Source organism: Octopus sinensis, linkage group LG21 (genome assembly GCF_006345805.1).
Source record: "Octopus sinensis linkage group LG21, ASM634580v1, whole genome shotgun sequence".
NCBI lineage: Eukaryota > Metazoa > Mollusca > Cephalopoda > Octopoda > Octopodidae > Octopus > Octopus sinensis.
Genome location: NC_043017.1, coordinates 408,190 through 425,689, shown reverse-complemented (window position 1 = coordinate 425,689; position 17,500 = coordinate 408,190). Strand labels below are relative to the sequence as shown.

The window sequence follows — 17,500 nt, the reverse complement described above, 5'->3', positions numbered from 1 at the left end:
GAATACAAATATAAAACACAGATATGAAGTAAACATGTGCAGCAGACATATAGGAAACGAACGAGAAAAAGGAACATGGAAGACAGACGTGCAACAGGAATATGGAAGACAATAGAAATACGCATGCGCAACATAGAAATTTAACACATGTGCAACACAGAAATAAAAACTTTTATGTGCAAATTGGTTATTAGTGATGGAAGTAGAATTAGTTACAATCTTTATCAATAACTACACTCATTAGATTGCGGCCACACTGGGGCACATCCTTGAAAATCTTTTAGCCAAATGAATCAACCCTAGTGCGTTGTTTAAGACTGGAACTTATTTTATCTATCTCTTTTGCAGAACCGTTAAGTTACGGGGACGTAAATACACCAACACCGAGTGTCAAGCAGTGGTAGGGAGAAACACGGACAGAAGGTTTCACAGGCATGTGTGTGTGGTGTGTGTGTGTGTGTGTGTGTGTGAGTGTATTTGACAGAGTCCTTTCAGTTTCCGTCTTCCAAATCCACTCACAAGGAGTTGCTCTGCCCAAGGCTATATAGTAGACGCAATGCCCCAATGTGCCACACCTGTATATATAATATATATTATATATATATATATTATATATACATGTTGCACCTAGCTGTTTAAATATAATATATTAAATTAAAACAGCTAGGCGCAACATAAGACCCCGAAGGAAAAATTTTTCTCGTCACTAATTCTGACTGAGGGTGCCGAGCACCTACGTGTATATCACACACACACACGCACGCGCGCACGCACCGCACACACATACACACATAACATTCATACATACATACATACATACATACATACATACATAAACATACATACATACATACATACATACATACATACATACCATACATACATACATTATATATATATAGATATATATATATATAATATATATATATATATATATATATATATATATATATATATATATATATATATATATATGACCAAGCACTGATCCTCATTGAAATACTGTACAATCCACGACTGGCAGTTTGCTGAACAGAGTGGATTACCAGCTCTTGTGCGAACCGCAGCTGCAACTCGATATGAAAAGACTCTTCAGGCAATCGGCCAAGATACTCAGCATATTAGAGAACAGTGTGAATTATTTACGTAGTTTCGAATAAAATGGAAGACTATACTATCTGAACCAGATGTTCTGGTTCAGATCGTATAGTCTTCCTTGATGTTTCTGTTAAAGCAGCGAAACTGCTTTGACTAATTTAAGTTGGACAAAATGTTCATTTACTCAAACAGATTATTATTGCAATGGTCTTATCCTATTTTCTCATTACTTATTCTGCTTTTAAACTGAAGCCCTACATAAGATGACCATGCTCTGTTGCTGTGTGTAACACTAGCAAAGGATTTGGACAGGCAGATACTAGCAATACTAGCAAAGTATTACTCGTGTGTAATACTAGCAAAGGATTTGGACATGTCTCACGGAATTGCATTTAAGGTTCCTTTTCAAGATGTGCACGGTAACCCCAAGAGAATGAAAGAAATTACAGTCTTGCTCTCTGGTCATTTAGGAAAACTCTGCTAGTCGTTCTTAAGGGTCATCTACTTTGCACTTTAAGATCATACTTCTAAGAATTCTATATTTAAAGACGTCGGGAAAAAACCATCTTTTTGCCAACATGAAAACACGACGGTAACCCGTAATAGACATGTCCCAGTAATCCAGTTAGAAAAAAGGGGTTTCTTTCCTCAATCGAGAGCCGTAGCCATCATTGACGATGTCAGAATACTAAACATAAAATTTAGAAGCAACTATTGTATTGCTACAAGATTTAGGTATACGAAATCCCTACAAAGTTGCATAAAAAACTGTCAAAGGCATTTATGTCCGATGTGATCAAAGTTAGCTTTGTGTTATGCCTAAAGGAATTATTTCCATACAGTCTAACATGCTTATTCCTCATCCCATCAGTTATACTAAGCTCTTTAAGCTTACAACAACAAGATCTTTTTCTATGTCCACCAACAATGTCTACCTTTAGGGCTTAGTTGCTGCGGTTGAACTGAGAAATCTCTGCGTCTTACATGGTCAGCACTATGTTGCATGTTCAAGTGTTGAGCCAAGCATTGTCTCATCTGGCTACCGAACTGCCTCAGAAATGTGTTCTAATCCAGAGTTTGTTGAATAAAAACACAGTTTCTGTTAGAAATGTTCCACATTCATGTATTGTATATAGATTTTAAATTACGAGGAAATCTGTAAAGTATAACATAAAGATAGCATTATCTTAAGACAAGAAATTGAAATTATCAGTAAACACAGTCTGAAATATTTCAGGCATCATAGAAACCCCGAAAAGTGAATTCTACTTCTCAACTGCTTCAATGTTTCTTTAAAAATATATTCAAATATGGTGGCGGAATGAGGAGGAGTCAGCTGTTCGATCGCCTGAATTATCTGCTCCTGAATAAACAGATAAACTGCTGAGCATTGTATGGGAACGTATACGGTTATAACAACTTCAATACTACTGCAGCTACCAGGACCCTTTAAGCTTTATTTCTATCAGAGATCTTCGTTGCAGCACCAAACTGCATTACGCTTGAGAGAATCTCTTATTGCGTACGCAGTGTAGTGATTCACTGCACTGCTTAAACGTCATCGTTCTGTACATCACTCTATTCTATTACGTCATAGAGTAGACTTAGTGGCCTCTACAATAACTTAGAACTCCTTCAACTCAATATTGTGCTTGTATAAGGAGGCGAGCTGGCAGAATCGTTAGCACGCCAGACAAAATGCTTTGCGGTATTTCGTCTGCCGTTACGTTCTGAGTTCAAATTCCGCCGAGGTCGACTTTGCTTGTCATCCTTTCGGGGTCGATAAATTAAGTACCAGATGCTTTCTGGCGTCGATCTAATCAACTGGCCTCCTCCCCAAAAATTTCTGGCCTTGTGCCTAGAATAGAAAAGAATATTGTGCGTGTATATGCGTGTATGAATAAATCAACGCTACGCAGAGAGTGGCAAGGATGTACCGTTTGAATTACATGTGCAATCTGGGAAGGCACGTGGCTTAGTGCTTAGGGTATTGGACTCTCGATTGTAAAGTCGTGAGTTCGATTTCTGGTGGCGCGTTTCGTGCTTCACGTTGCTCCAGTCCAGTCAGCTGACAAAAATGAGTCGTACCTCTAATAGAAAGGGCCAGCCATGTCACGTAGCTGAGAACTACGTCAAGGACATGCACGTCTGTGGAGTTCTCAGCCACTTACACGTTAATTTCACGAGCCGATTGCTCCGTTCATCGGATCAACTGGAATATTCGTAGCAAATGACGGAGTACTAGTTTACATGTACAATCCACTGGAAGAGCTTCTATACAGTTTCCGTCTACCTAGTTTCACTAACAACCTATGGGTCGACTGGACGCGAAAGGAAATGACATTTGCCCAAAAGGCCACTCACTAGGAACGAGTCATTGTTCCGCAACAACAACAACAACTGCATTATAGAATCGCCCACCCTATTTCATTATAGAATCGCTCACCCTATTTCATTATAGAATCGCCCACCCTATCTCTCATTAATTATCTCTCATTAATTAGCAACATCCCCGCCTACCCCCACCATTATAACATATCACCCCCCCACCACCACCACCACTTCCAGAAATGGAAAAGTTTAGCAAAGTTTCATGCAAACTAAACCACACATACACACGCACACCCTTACACACACACACATACACACAATCATACATATATACATTATATATGTATTTGTAAAGACATACACACACACGCACATACAAGCACATTCTCAAACACACACACACACACACCACACACACACACACACACAATTTGTGAAGCGTGAGTCAAAGGCAGAGGAGGAGAAGATGGGAAAACTAACCAAAGAAAAACAAGAGCAAAAATATTAATAATGGTAATTATGTTCGTAGTAGTAGAGCAGCAGCAGCAGCGGTCGCGGTAGTAGTAGTAGTAGTAGTAGTAGTAGTAGTAGTAGTAGTAGTAGTGGTGGCGGTGGTGGTAGTAGTAGTAGTACATGAAGAAGATAATTATTATAATTAAAAGAACAAAGGGGGGCGCAAAGAGGAGGGAGATGGTGGAGGACGAAGTGATGTGGGTAGAAGGAAGAGTGTGGACTTTTCGAAGTCACTACCAAATAAAGGTACATCTACGTTTTCCCGTTTCCGCCCCACCCCACCACAAATGATTATCTCACATTCCACTAATATATGAATATACACACAGACACACACACACACACATACATACATACATACATACATACGTACATATGTGCGTACACAGAATTTTAGTGCAGCTGCGTACACCCACATATACACCCACACACTAACTCAACCACATTTAAAGGCGCCGGAAACTCTATCAACTTAAAAAGCCTTGTCACTTTGTTAGCGACCAGCTTGAACTCTCTTAAGTAGAACCTAAATGCATCACACACACACACACACACACATATATGTATGAATACTCTTTTACTCTTTTACTTGTTTCAGTCATTTGACTGTGGCCCTGCTGGAGCACCGCCTTCATTCGTGCAAATCGACCCCAGGACTTATTCTTTGTAAGCCTAGTACTTATTCTATCGGTTTTTCTGTCGAACCACTAAGTTACGGGGACGTGAACACACCAGCATCGGTGGTCAAGCGAAGTTGGGGGACAAACACAGACACACAAACATATACTCACACGCATATATATATATATATATATATATATATACGACGGGCTTCTTTCAGTTTCCGTCTACCAAATCCACTCACAAGGCTTTGGTTGGCTCGAGGCTATAGTAGAAGACACTTGTCCAAGGTGCCACGCAATGAGACTGAACCCGGAACCATGTGATTGGTAAGCAAGCTACTTACCACACAGCCACTCCTGCGCCTATTGTGAGACGCTTACAGCCCCTGGGTTTCCTAGGCGGTCACCCATCTACGTACTCACGTATATATATATATATATATATATATATATATATATATATATATATATATATATATATATTATATATATATATATATATATATATATATATATTATATATATATATATATTATATATATACTATATAAAGGCGCATGGCTCAGTGGTTAGAGCGTCGAGCTTACGATCGTGAGGTTGTGAGCTCGAATCCCGGACCGGGCTGCGTGTTGTGTTCTTGAGCAAAGCACTTTATTTCACGTTGCTCCAGTTCACTCAGCTGTAGAAACGAGTTGTGACGTCACAGGTGCCAAGCTGTATCGACCTTTGTCTTTCCCTTGGATAACACTGGTGGCGTGGAGAGGGGAGGCCGGTATGCATGGGCGACTGCTGGCCTTCCATAAACAACCTTGCCCGGACTTGTGTCTAGGAGGGTAACTTGCGCCTAGAAAGTTACCCTCCCAGGCACAAGTCCGGGCAAGGTTGTTTTATGGAAGACCAGCAGTTTACCCATGCATACCAGCCTCCCCTCTCCACGCCACCAGTGTTATCCAAGGGAGAGGCAAAGGGGCCGATACAGCTTGGCACCTGTGACGTTGCAACTCATTTCTACAACTGAGTGAACTGGAGCAACGTGAAATAAAGTGTCTTGCTCAAGAACACAACACGCAGCCCGGTCCGGTATTCGAACTCACAACCTCACGATCGTAAGCTCGACGCTCGAACCACTGAGCCATGCACCTTCACGCACACACACTCAGCCGAAATTGCGAGGATGATCCAGTTCTTGACTGAAGATTAAAGGCTTCGAATGATCCGTTCGTGTTTTTAGTCTCATCTATTTGGATGTTTTGCGTCTTGTCCCAGTTTGTATTATATATATATATATAATTATATATATATAATATATATATATAATATATATATATACATATATATGTATATATATGTATATATATGTATATATATGTGTGTGTGTGTATGTATAATATATATATATATATACATACATACATGCATACATACATATACAATTACACACATATATACAAGTGTGTGTGTTTGTAATTGTAATCTACATCGAAATTTTCATTCTGCCCCAACATTACCTGTATCACCACCACCACCGCCACCTCCATTACTACCTCCCCTACCACCACCACCACCACCACCGCCACCTACATGACTACCTCCCCTACCACCACACCACCACCACCACCACCAGAATCCCACGTCTCACCTGAGTCACAAACCTTGCTGCTGTGTTATCGCCAAAACATGTGCAAAGCAAGATGTTAACCTTAGCATCTTGTTGCCGCCACCCCCCCACCCCCCACTACCCCCCACTACCACTCCCCCCCCCCGCCCCCCCCCCCCCACTACCACCCACTACCACCGCCACCCCTCCCCCACTTCCATCATCTGAGGTCGCCAACATCAAAACTACCAATTTATAACTTCCACTACCACCCCAACAGCAACAGCAACGCCGACGCCACCACTACAACTGCCAACACCGGTACATACAGTCCCCATCACCCAACATGCCATCAACACTACCACCGAAGCCAACACTGCCACCACCAAGTACACCACCACAACCGACGCGGGCACCAAAACTACCACCACGGTCACTACCGCCACCAATACTATTATGTTTCTCATCCACCACACTACACCCCCACTTTGACACCACCACTACACTGATAGTAGTAGTAGTAGTAGTAGTGTAGTAGTAGTAGTAGTAGTTGGTTGTGTTGTGGTTTTTGTAAACAACCCTAAATAATAGAACTGTGTGTTGTATGTCTGTACGGTTCCTGTTTAGATGCGTCACACATATCTGGTGTCTCTTGATTGAGTTGTTCTAAAAATATATGACTATGTTTGAGTTAAATATTTTTCGTCGCCAATTTTGTTCATAATTCCTTAGCCTTTCATGTGTAATTAAGAATAATAAGGTCCCTAAATCTATAAAACTTTCTGGGCCTCATCTTCTGAAAGAAGAGGTCGTAGTGACCACTATTATAACCATGCTTATGCATTAGGCCGTAAAAGATCGTGGACGTTAAACCGTAACTGATAAAATCATCATCGCCAGATGTAAATTGTTTAACTCTTATTAGTGATTTGTAGGGAGGTGGCATTTCGTTATGCAACCATGATATACTACAGAGTATCTTAAACATTTTCATAAGTCAATATCGTGTTCTACTGTGTTAGCACTTTACATCACTCGTCAAGATTATTTCTACAGATATTATTCTTTTTTACTTGTTTCAATCATTTGACTGTGGCCATGCTCCAACACAGCCTTTAGTCGAGCAAATGGACCCCAGGACTTATTCTTTGTAAGCCTAGTACTTATTCTATCGCTCTATTTTGCCGAACCGCTAAGTTACGGGGACGTAAACACACCAGCATCGGTTGTCAAGCGATGTTGGGGGACAACACGGACACACAAACATACACACACACACACACACCACAACATACACATACACACACACACACACACACCCACACACATATATATATATATATAATATATATTATATATACATATATAATATATATAATATATATACCAATCAAAATAAGCAACAAGAATAACTTCGGTAATTTGGTACGATCGTTTCACGCTACATCATTTTAATTAAATGTTGCAAGTATTACAACACCGTTTTAAAATGTTGAGCAATCACAGCCATTAATAGAAGTTTTCCATTAATACATAATTTTACCGAAGTTATTCTTGTTGCTTATTTGATTATAATCACCCCATGGATTTATATGGATAACACTATACAAATTCGGTGATCTAACTTAAGTACCATATCATTTGAATCTACATTTTGCTGACTTATATATATATTATATATATATATATATATATATATATATATAACGACAGGCTTCTTTCAGTTTCCGTCTACCAAATCCCCTCACAAGGCTTTGGTCGACCCGAGGCGATAGTAGAAGACACTTGCCCAAGGGGCCACGCAGTGGGACTGAACCCAGAACCATATGGTTGGTAAGCGAGCTAGTTACCACATAGCCACTCCTAGAAATTATAACCAGCACTGATTTTTGTTACGACATTTTGTATTCGAGAGGTCAGATGTAAATAAACAATGAGATCGAAGAGGAAAAAAGAGTAATGAGCGTATACGCCATATTTCGGGAGTTTTTGGCCCTTCATCAGAAGCCATCTAATCCCTTAATCATCCGCGAACACACGGCTTAGCTACTAAATACAGCGGTGTAACCTTATTGGATATAGTTTCCAGGAATGTGTTTAATACGTAAAACTCGTATATCCAATAGCATTTATTTATCCCCACATATCCCCACATGTAGGTTGTGGGTAGCGATTTTCTTCACTACTTCAGGGAGTGACGACCCTGCCTGACACGAGTCCTGGGCTCAGCTGGCTCCGGCCGACAGAACCCGGTATGGGCCCCTATCCAGGGTTACGGAACGGAGACAACCTTCAAGGAAATCCGGAGTGGTGCCCTGTAGGCGGGTTAGTGTTCGACTCCACACTCCTCCGGCAGCTCCTGCAACCAAGCTGGTGCCAAACGCAATGCTCTGCACTCCTTCGGACTACGTCAGCAAGGTTGAGAGAGGAATCCTGACGATTGGGCTACCCAGGATTTTCTTACATCTAGCCCAGGCCTGCGCAATGCTGGAGAGGACATGAAATGTAAAAACCAGACTGGATTAGTTTATGCGCAACTCCATTGTCTCCCGAGGCAAAAGGATGCCAACAACAATCCCCACATGAACGTGGATGATTTATCTACGACGGAGGCAGTATGAATGCTGAGATGCATTAATACTGCTCCTGTCGCTAAAATATTTTCTTTTAACAAACAATGCTGCCGTTGGGTAGGGTGGACAAACGAAGATGTTTGATCGATTATTTTATACTTTTCCTTCTTTCCTTGCTTTTCTCACTTAGTTTTGTCGAAAAACCAAACTTCCGGTTTCTTGAAGTCATTAATCCTTAAATCCACCAGAAATAAATCGACATTGTGGATTGTTCGTTTTCCTTTTTGTAAATATAGTGCGCCTGTGTGCTTGCAAGAATGTGTGCGTGTGTGTACGAGTGTAGTTGTGTGCGCGCGCAAAATCGTCCATTTGTGTGTGTTTATCGACGTCTGAGTTTATGTATGTATATATATGTATGTATGTATGTATATGTGTGTGCGCGTGTATATATATATGTGTATATGTGTTTGTATTTATGGATGTGTGTGTGTTTGTGCGTCTGTGTAACTCTAAGCATGAAGAGGCGGACGAAGAGGAGGACAACGACGACGTGGAGGAGTGAGTGAGGCTACCCCTGACCTTGGCAAAAGCCCTCACCAGACAAGTGAGATCGATAGAGTTGAAATTCAGTTTCGAAAATCTCTACACCGTTGAGATTTTATAGAGAAGTTCATGGGAGGAAGGACTGACGGAAGAAAATCTGCTTGGTGAAGATGGTGATATGAGGAAGGGGAAGAGGTTATTCAAGTGACTGTTGTTGTTGTTGTTGCTGCTGCTGTCGTTACTATTGAAGTTTAGCGCAAGGTCAGCTCTCATCGAGATCTATGATCACAGGTATTCCAAACATGACTCTCCCTACATACTCCCATGTGCGAGGAAACCTGCTCTGAATACTTGCAATAAAGTGGTCCCTGTCGGTTATGTCGACGACGAGGGTTCCACTAGATCCGATCACCGAAACAGCCTGCTCCCCAAACTAGCGTACAAGTGGCCGAGTACTCTGCAGACACGCATACCCTTCATGTGGTTCCCATGGAGACTCAACGTGACATAGACTGCGACAAGGCTGGTCCACTGAAATACAAGTACGACTCATATTTGAAAGCTGAGTGGACTGGAGCGATGTGAAATGAAGTGTCTTGCTCAAGGATACGATGCAATGCTGACTATCGAACTCATAACCTTACGATCGTAAGCCAGATGCCCCTAACCAATAAGCCACGGACCTTCACGAATGCTTGCAACAGAGTAGACTCCGTTAAAGGTATCGAAGCTGTTAGGTGGTGAGGGTGGTGGTGATTTTTTAACGAAATACTATGTTACGGGGATGGAAACAAACCAACACTGGTTGTTATGCGATGGTGGAGAACAAACACAAAGACAAACACATAGGTATATACATACACACACACACACACATATACATACATACATACATACAAAAATTGATATAAGAGACGTTTTTTCAGTTTCCTTCTACCAGATCTACTAATGAGATTTCGGTCAGTCCGGAACTATAGTAAAAGACACTTGCCCAAGGTGCCATAGAGTGGAACTGAACTCGGAATCATGCAGACTTCTTACCACACCTCCATACGAATAAATAATAAAAAACCAACACACACACATATATATATATATATATATGTTATATATGGTATATATATATTGAGTACCTTATTTACTGTGGTTAACCCCGACTCAACCCGGACCTACATATGTATATATATATATATATATATAGATATATATATATATATATATATATATATATATATATATATATATATATATACATATATATATATATATATATATATATATATGTATATATATACATGTATACATTATATATAAGGGCTTAGTAAAATAAATTACTTTGCCACATACTGAACTCATTAGAAATAGCAGCTAAAGAAATTTCTTCAGCTATTTCTAATACTTAAAGAAGATCTCTCTCAGATAGTGTTTGCCTAAACTACTCACTATATGTATATATATATATATATAATAATATATATACTATAATATAATATATATATATATATATATATATATATATATGTATATATATATGTATATATATATATATACATATATATATCATATATATATATATATACATATATACATGTTATATATATAGTAATATATATATATATCATATATATATATATATATATATGTATATATATATATATATACATATATATATATGTATCTAGATATATACATAATATATATGTTATTATATAATAGATATTAGATATATATATATATATATATTATATGTATATATATATACATATATATATATGTATATATATATATATATATTATATATATCTATTGTATATATATATATATATATATGGTGGTGGTGGTGATGCTGATGACCTTTCCGGACTGTCCAGGAGAAGAAATTCCTTAAAAGATCGTTTGTGTAGAAGTTGTGTTTCTGGTTCTTTGGAACAGCTGAATACCAAAACAACCGGCCTCATTGAGCAAACGTCGTCTTTTGGTACTTAATTGTGCATCACGTGGTTAGCTTTTCACAGATTTGAGCAGATTACAATTGACGTAATTATAGATCATCATTAAGAGGTCCGCATTGCAGCAGGCTGGCTGACCGGCTGGCAGGTGGAACATATACACACACATGCGCACGTACGTAGTCGCACACGTACATATACAAAGAGTGACACGCATATACACCCACTCAGCAACACAATGGCCCTCGGCTCCTCATTGTCTCGCATTGATAACGTGTGATGTTAGCAAGTATGAATGTAGATCAACAGGCGCGTACGCCAGACTGCATATATGTGTGTAAATGTGTTTGCATGTATATATGTGTGTGTGTGTGAAGGTATTATATACATACATACACACACACATACATATATAAATATATATGTGTGTATATATATATATATATATACACACATATATATTCATACATGTGCACAGACAACACCCACCCACACCAGACACAGCCTCACACACACGTAACATACACACACACACACACACACACACACTATATATATATATATATATATATATATATGCATATACCGACAAACATATGTATACACACACGCACACACATCACACACACACAACATACATACTCGCGTGAAATACACATATACTCATACGCGCAAACACACACACGCACACACATCACTCACGCTCAATACACACACACACATAATACACACACCCATAATACACGCACACATAATACACACACACACACTCGCGCATACGATACACACAGCGCCCCGGGGCAAGGCATGTATTGTTAGTGTGAATGAAGAAGAGCGTATTATTTTTCATTTATTTATTTATCTACTATTTTAAATTATTCCTTTTTGAAATTTTGCGGCCCTTCCCAAGTCAAACGCTTCTGTGACATGACCCACACCACATGCAGAAACATACAGTTGTGTAAATGAATCGATGACCAAAAACAGGCAAACAGTCACACCCATTCATAGTCATATATAAATTTCTTAATTACAAATATTCAACTCTGCTCACGGGAAACCAATGAGCACGTTTGAAATAAATTCTAAGAAATTATAAAGATTTCGAAACTACGTGCCTGTGGAATCTTGTATCCCTGCGGTAAGGCTTTACTTCCACACGCCAGCTTAATTTAATTCGTCCTTAGTCGAAAGACACCTATTGTTATGTCCAGTTATTTGTATTTGTGAAACGTTTCTCCGTTTTTTTCCCACCCTTGTTTTCGTATACATTCGTTGCTTTCTTCTAATGAATCTAATGCCCTTAGTTTAGTTTTTCCTTGAGGCTGGCCAGATCGGCGCAATCTCGAGTATAACCAACCGAAATTGCAAAGATATTCAGGAACTCGACTGAGGAAAGAAAACTCCGAATAATCCGTCCTTGTTTTCTTTGTATCGTCTATCTGGATGTTTTGTGTTCTTGTCCCATTTTGTATTATATATATATATATATATATATATATATATATATATATATATAAAGGTATGTAAGTGTAAAAGGGGGTAAAGGCCCACTTCGGTCATGAAGGACCATGGGAAAATTCCACTCCGAGGCACAAGTCCGTGAAAGGCAAAGGGGCCGATACAGCTTGGCAACAGTGACATCGCAACTCATTTCTACAGCTGAATGAATTGGAGCAATGTGAAGTAAAGTGTCTTCCTCAAGAACACAACACACATCCCGGTCTGGGAATCGAACTCACTACCTCATGATTGTGCGCCTGTCGCTCTAACTACTGAGCCATATGCACACACACAAACACATACATACATGCATACATACATTAATTTAATACACAACCGAAAGAGCTACGAATAGTTTCATGCTTTTATGATACTTTAACTAGACATATTTATAAAATACACGATCTCCAACCAGTCTTTCAGACACTGTTTCTTTGTGTGTGTATATATATATATATATATATATATATATATATATACATACACACACACACACATATATTGAATCGCTTCCTAGATTCTTAGCCAAGATTGAAAACCTAGCCTAGATTCTTCTACGAGTTCTTTCCCGTTGTTCTCAGTATTAGCACTTAGAAGTGAATGAGAGTCAACTGTTAAACTGTGTCCATTTCAAGTCAAACTTAGGTCAAGATAGATGATAGACGAGAAAATCCTTTGTTTTTCATGACCTAATTTAGTTAGGAAAATGTATAAATGCAGTACCCAAACGCAATTCTACCTCTTTCGCTTGGCACTTCATGTATAACTCGTCACTGCACGACTATACGACTTTCACTCCTTCTACTTGTCTAAATTCTTTTACACTTTCCCTTTCCTTCTCCCCCCCCCACACTTCTTCCCGATTTCTCTCAGAAGCAGAAAAATAGAGAAAGAATGACAATGATCTACCCCAGTATATGACTGGAGTTCTCTACATCTCGAGCAAAGTTGACCTCAGCAGGATTTGAACTAAGAATGTAGGCGTAGAAACTCGGATTTAGTACTGCACAGCCATCTGTTCGACGCGCCAACGACTCTGATACATACATAATGTACTTTAAAGTCAGATAAAATGTTAGATTTTCCTTGAAGTACTTTACAACAGCATCACAACACAAAATGATAAATGCATTAAAAACAGCAACAACAACAGCAGTAATAATAATAATATAAATAATAATAATAATAATAATAATAATAATAATAATAATAATAATAATAATAATGATTATGATTTCAAAGCGAACTTGGGGGAGGGGATTAAGTCGATTACATCGACCCCAGTGCGTAACTGGTACTTATTTAATCGACCCCGAAAGGATGAAAGGCAAAGTCAACCTCGGCGGAACTTGAACTCAGAACGTAGCGGCAGACGAAATAATTCTAAGCATTTCGCCCGGGTTCTGCCAGCTGGCCGCTTTAACAACAACAACAATGATAATAATAATAATAATAATAATAATAATAATAATAATAATAATAATAATAATAATAATATTATTATTATAATAATAATAATAATAATAATAATAATAATAATAAATAATAATAATAATGATGATGATGATGAGGATTTCCTTTATTTGCCACAAGGGCGAAGGATGAGGGGAACAATACAAAGACAGACATAAAGTGTGGGTGTTTGTATATAATGAAATGATTAAAAAAATAAAAAATAAAGTATACACGATATACAATGGAAAAGAAGAGACATAGGCAAAGCATACAAAGGTAAACAAAAATACAAAAGGAAGGGGCTTGAGAGAAATGTGGGCCTGTTGATACAGGAACGCCCCTAGGGATAATCGAGGAACCCCACTGTCCGAGATTTTCCTGAAACCCCAAGAGCAAGTGCCCTCTCCAATTCCTTCTCTCCAACGCACAACCTTTGCTCTTTTCCTAAACGTATATCATTTTGCGTGTGTAAGTGCGTCTGTATTTCTATTTGCATGCGTTTGTGCGCGCGCGAGTTCGTACGTGTGCGTGTATGTATGAGTGTGCGTAATACATCAAAAGTTCACGATTAACCCCCCACCCCACTGCCAACATAATTACCTCGTCCCGCCTACGTATTTCCTGTCACCCAGACGTGGCGATGGAGACACCTGGACACAAAATAACACACACACACATATATATATATATATGATCTATTATTATCGACCTGTTTCTGTAAGCGCCATGTCACAAGCAATGATTTAGCATACGGCTAATCATTTGTTGACAATGCGGTGTTGACCCCTGCCAGGTGTCATTTTATTGTTATGCCTAATATCTTCACATCTACCGCCAATGTCACATCTCGTTATTCTTCACACATTTTCAATATGCACAGGAATATTTGTTTCCCTGGCCTTGAGATCGATTTCACGGCTCAGCAATTTAGGCCAGGGCGCAGGCATGGCCGTGCGACCAAGAGGGACGCTTTGCGACCACGTGGTGTCGAGTTCAATCCCTTGGGCAAGTGTCTTCCACTATAGCCCCGGGATCGACCAATGCCTTGTGAGTGAATTGAGTGGACAGAAACTGTGTGGAAGCCCTATATAAGTATGTGTATGTGCGCGTGTGAATGTGTTTATGTGTGCGTGTGTGTATCTCTGTGTGTCATTGTGCTTATGCGTGTCTCGCTTCACCGCTTAACATCCGGTGTTGGTTTGTTTAGGTCCCCGTAAGCTAGCGGTTCGGCAAAAGACAACGATAGAATAAGTACCAAACATTTTTGTTTTTGTTTCTTTTTTAAAATAATTACTGGGGTCGATCTGTTTGACAAAAGTCCTTCAAGGTGGCGTCCCAGAATGGTCATAACCCAATGACTCAAGCAGAAGATAGATACCAAAGCCTCGGAAAAATCAAAGTCCTTGTGATTTTGAAAATGAAAACTGTGCGGAAGCCTGTCTTAATGATCGTTCCTGTTGTTGAGTTTCAATAACAGTACCACTCCACCCTGAGGGTGCAATCAGCAGAATACACTCTGTTGCATGTATTCGGAGCGATCCATCAACAAAGCTACTTAAATTGACGTGTAACTGGTTGGGTATTCCACAGACACATGTACCCTCAACGTGATTCTGAGGTAGTATCACTGCTACACAGTGTACATGACAAGAGGGCTGTACTTTTTTGAATTACAGGTACAATCCACCAGACAGGCTTCAGTATATTTCCCATCAATCCAATTTCACCCAGAAGGCGGAGGTTAACTCGAGTTTACAGGAAAACGACGTTCCTAGCACAAGATTTCGTGCAGCGAAATCGAAATCAAGACCTTCTGATTGCGATGCAAATTCGTTAACCGTTAGACCGTATGTGTGTGTGTGTGTGTGATTAATGTTATACATGTTCTGATTTATAGTTTTATGTATGCTTTCGAAAAAGAATACACACGAATATATACATACATATGTATACGTAAATACGTATGATTGTACACACACACACACACATTCATATATATATATATATCAAAATAAGCAATAAGGATATCCAGAGGTAATGCAGTACGATCGTTTCATGCGACTCCATTTAATTGAACAATGAAAATATTACATCAGTTTTAAAATGTAGAGTAATCTTCAGCTGCATAAAAATATAGAATTTAGTTAATTCAAGGATTTATTTGTATAGTTTTTCTAATAACCATAATCACAGAGAGGATAAGTAATATATATATATATATTATATATATATATATATATATATATATATATATATCGAGGGTGAGTCAAAAAGTAATGCCATTTTGTTTAGGACAGTATAATTACCAACAGGAACATGTATCATACATCAAAATGAAGCTGGTCCTCTGTGGATCACACCCCTACTTCTCAACATAGTCACTGTTTCTCTCAATAGTAATGTTCCACCTTCGAATGAGAGCATGTATCCCTGCCCCGTAAAATTCTGTTGACTGTTCTTTGAGCCACTAGTTTTCACTTCCTCGTCATTGGAATAATGTTTGCCTCTCAAACCCTCTTTCATGGAGCCGAAGAGATGATTGACCAGTGACAATGATAGTCCAGTGACGAGGAAGTGAAAACTGTAGAGAAAAAGTGGCTCAAAGAACAGTCAACAGAATTTTCGGGGCAGGGATACATGCTCTCATTCGAAAGTGGAACATTGCTATTGAGAGAAACGGTGACTATGTTGAGAAGTAGAGATGTGATCCACAGAGGGCCAGCTTCATTTTGATGTATGATACATGTTCCTGTGTTGGTAATTATACCTGTCCTAAACAAAATGGCATTACTTTTTGACTCACCCTCTTTATATATATATATATATATATATTATATATATATATATATATATCATATATATATATATATAGGCGAGGCATAGTTGTGTGTTAAGAAGCTTGCTTCCGAACCACAAGGTTCCGGATTCAGTCCCAAAGCGTGGCATCTTGGTCAAGTGTCTTCTACTGTAGTCTCAGGCCGACCAGAACCTTGTGAGTGGATTTAGTAGATGGAAACTGAGAGAAGCTTGTCATGTATATATATATATGTATATATCTACGTGTATATGTCTTTGTGTCTGTGTTTGTCCCTACCATCACCGCTTGACAACCGGTGTTGGTGTGTTTATGTCCCCGTAACGTAGTGGTCCGGCAAAACGGCTGCGATTGAATAAGTACTAGGCTTTAAAAAAAAAAGGTCCTTGGTTCGATTTGTTTGACTAAAACCCCTTCAAGGCGGTGCTCCAGCATGGCTGCAGTCAAATGATTGAAACAAATAAAAGAATAAGCTTAAAAGTGGTCGGAGACAAAGCATC

The 17,500-nt window shown here is 39.0% G+C and overlaps 1 protein-coding gene across 1 annotated transcript in view; it reads right to left on the bottom strand.

The window, feature by feature from the left end:
* LOC115223043 (growth arrest-specific protein 2) overlaps positions 1-17,500 on the bottom strand; it is a 97,614-nt gene that overhangs the window by 70,679 nt on the left and 9,435 nt on the right. The window lies entirely within an intron of this gene.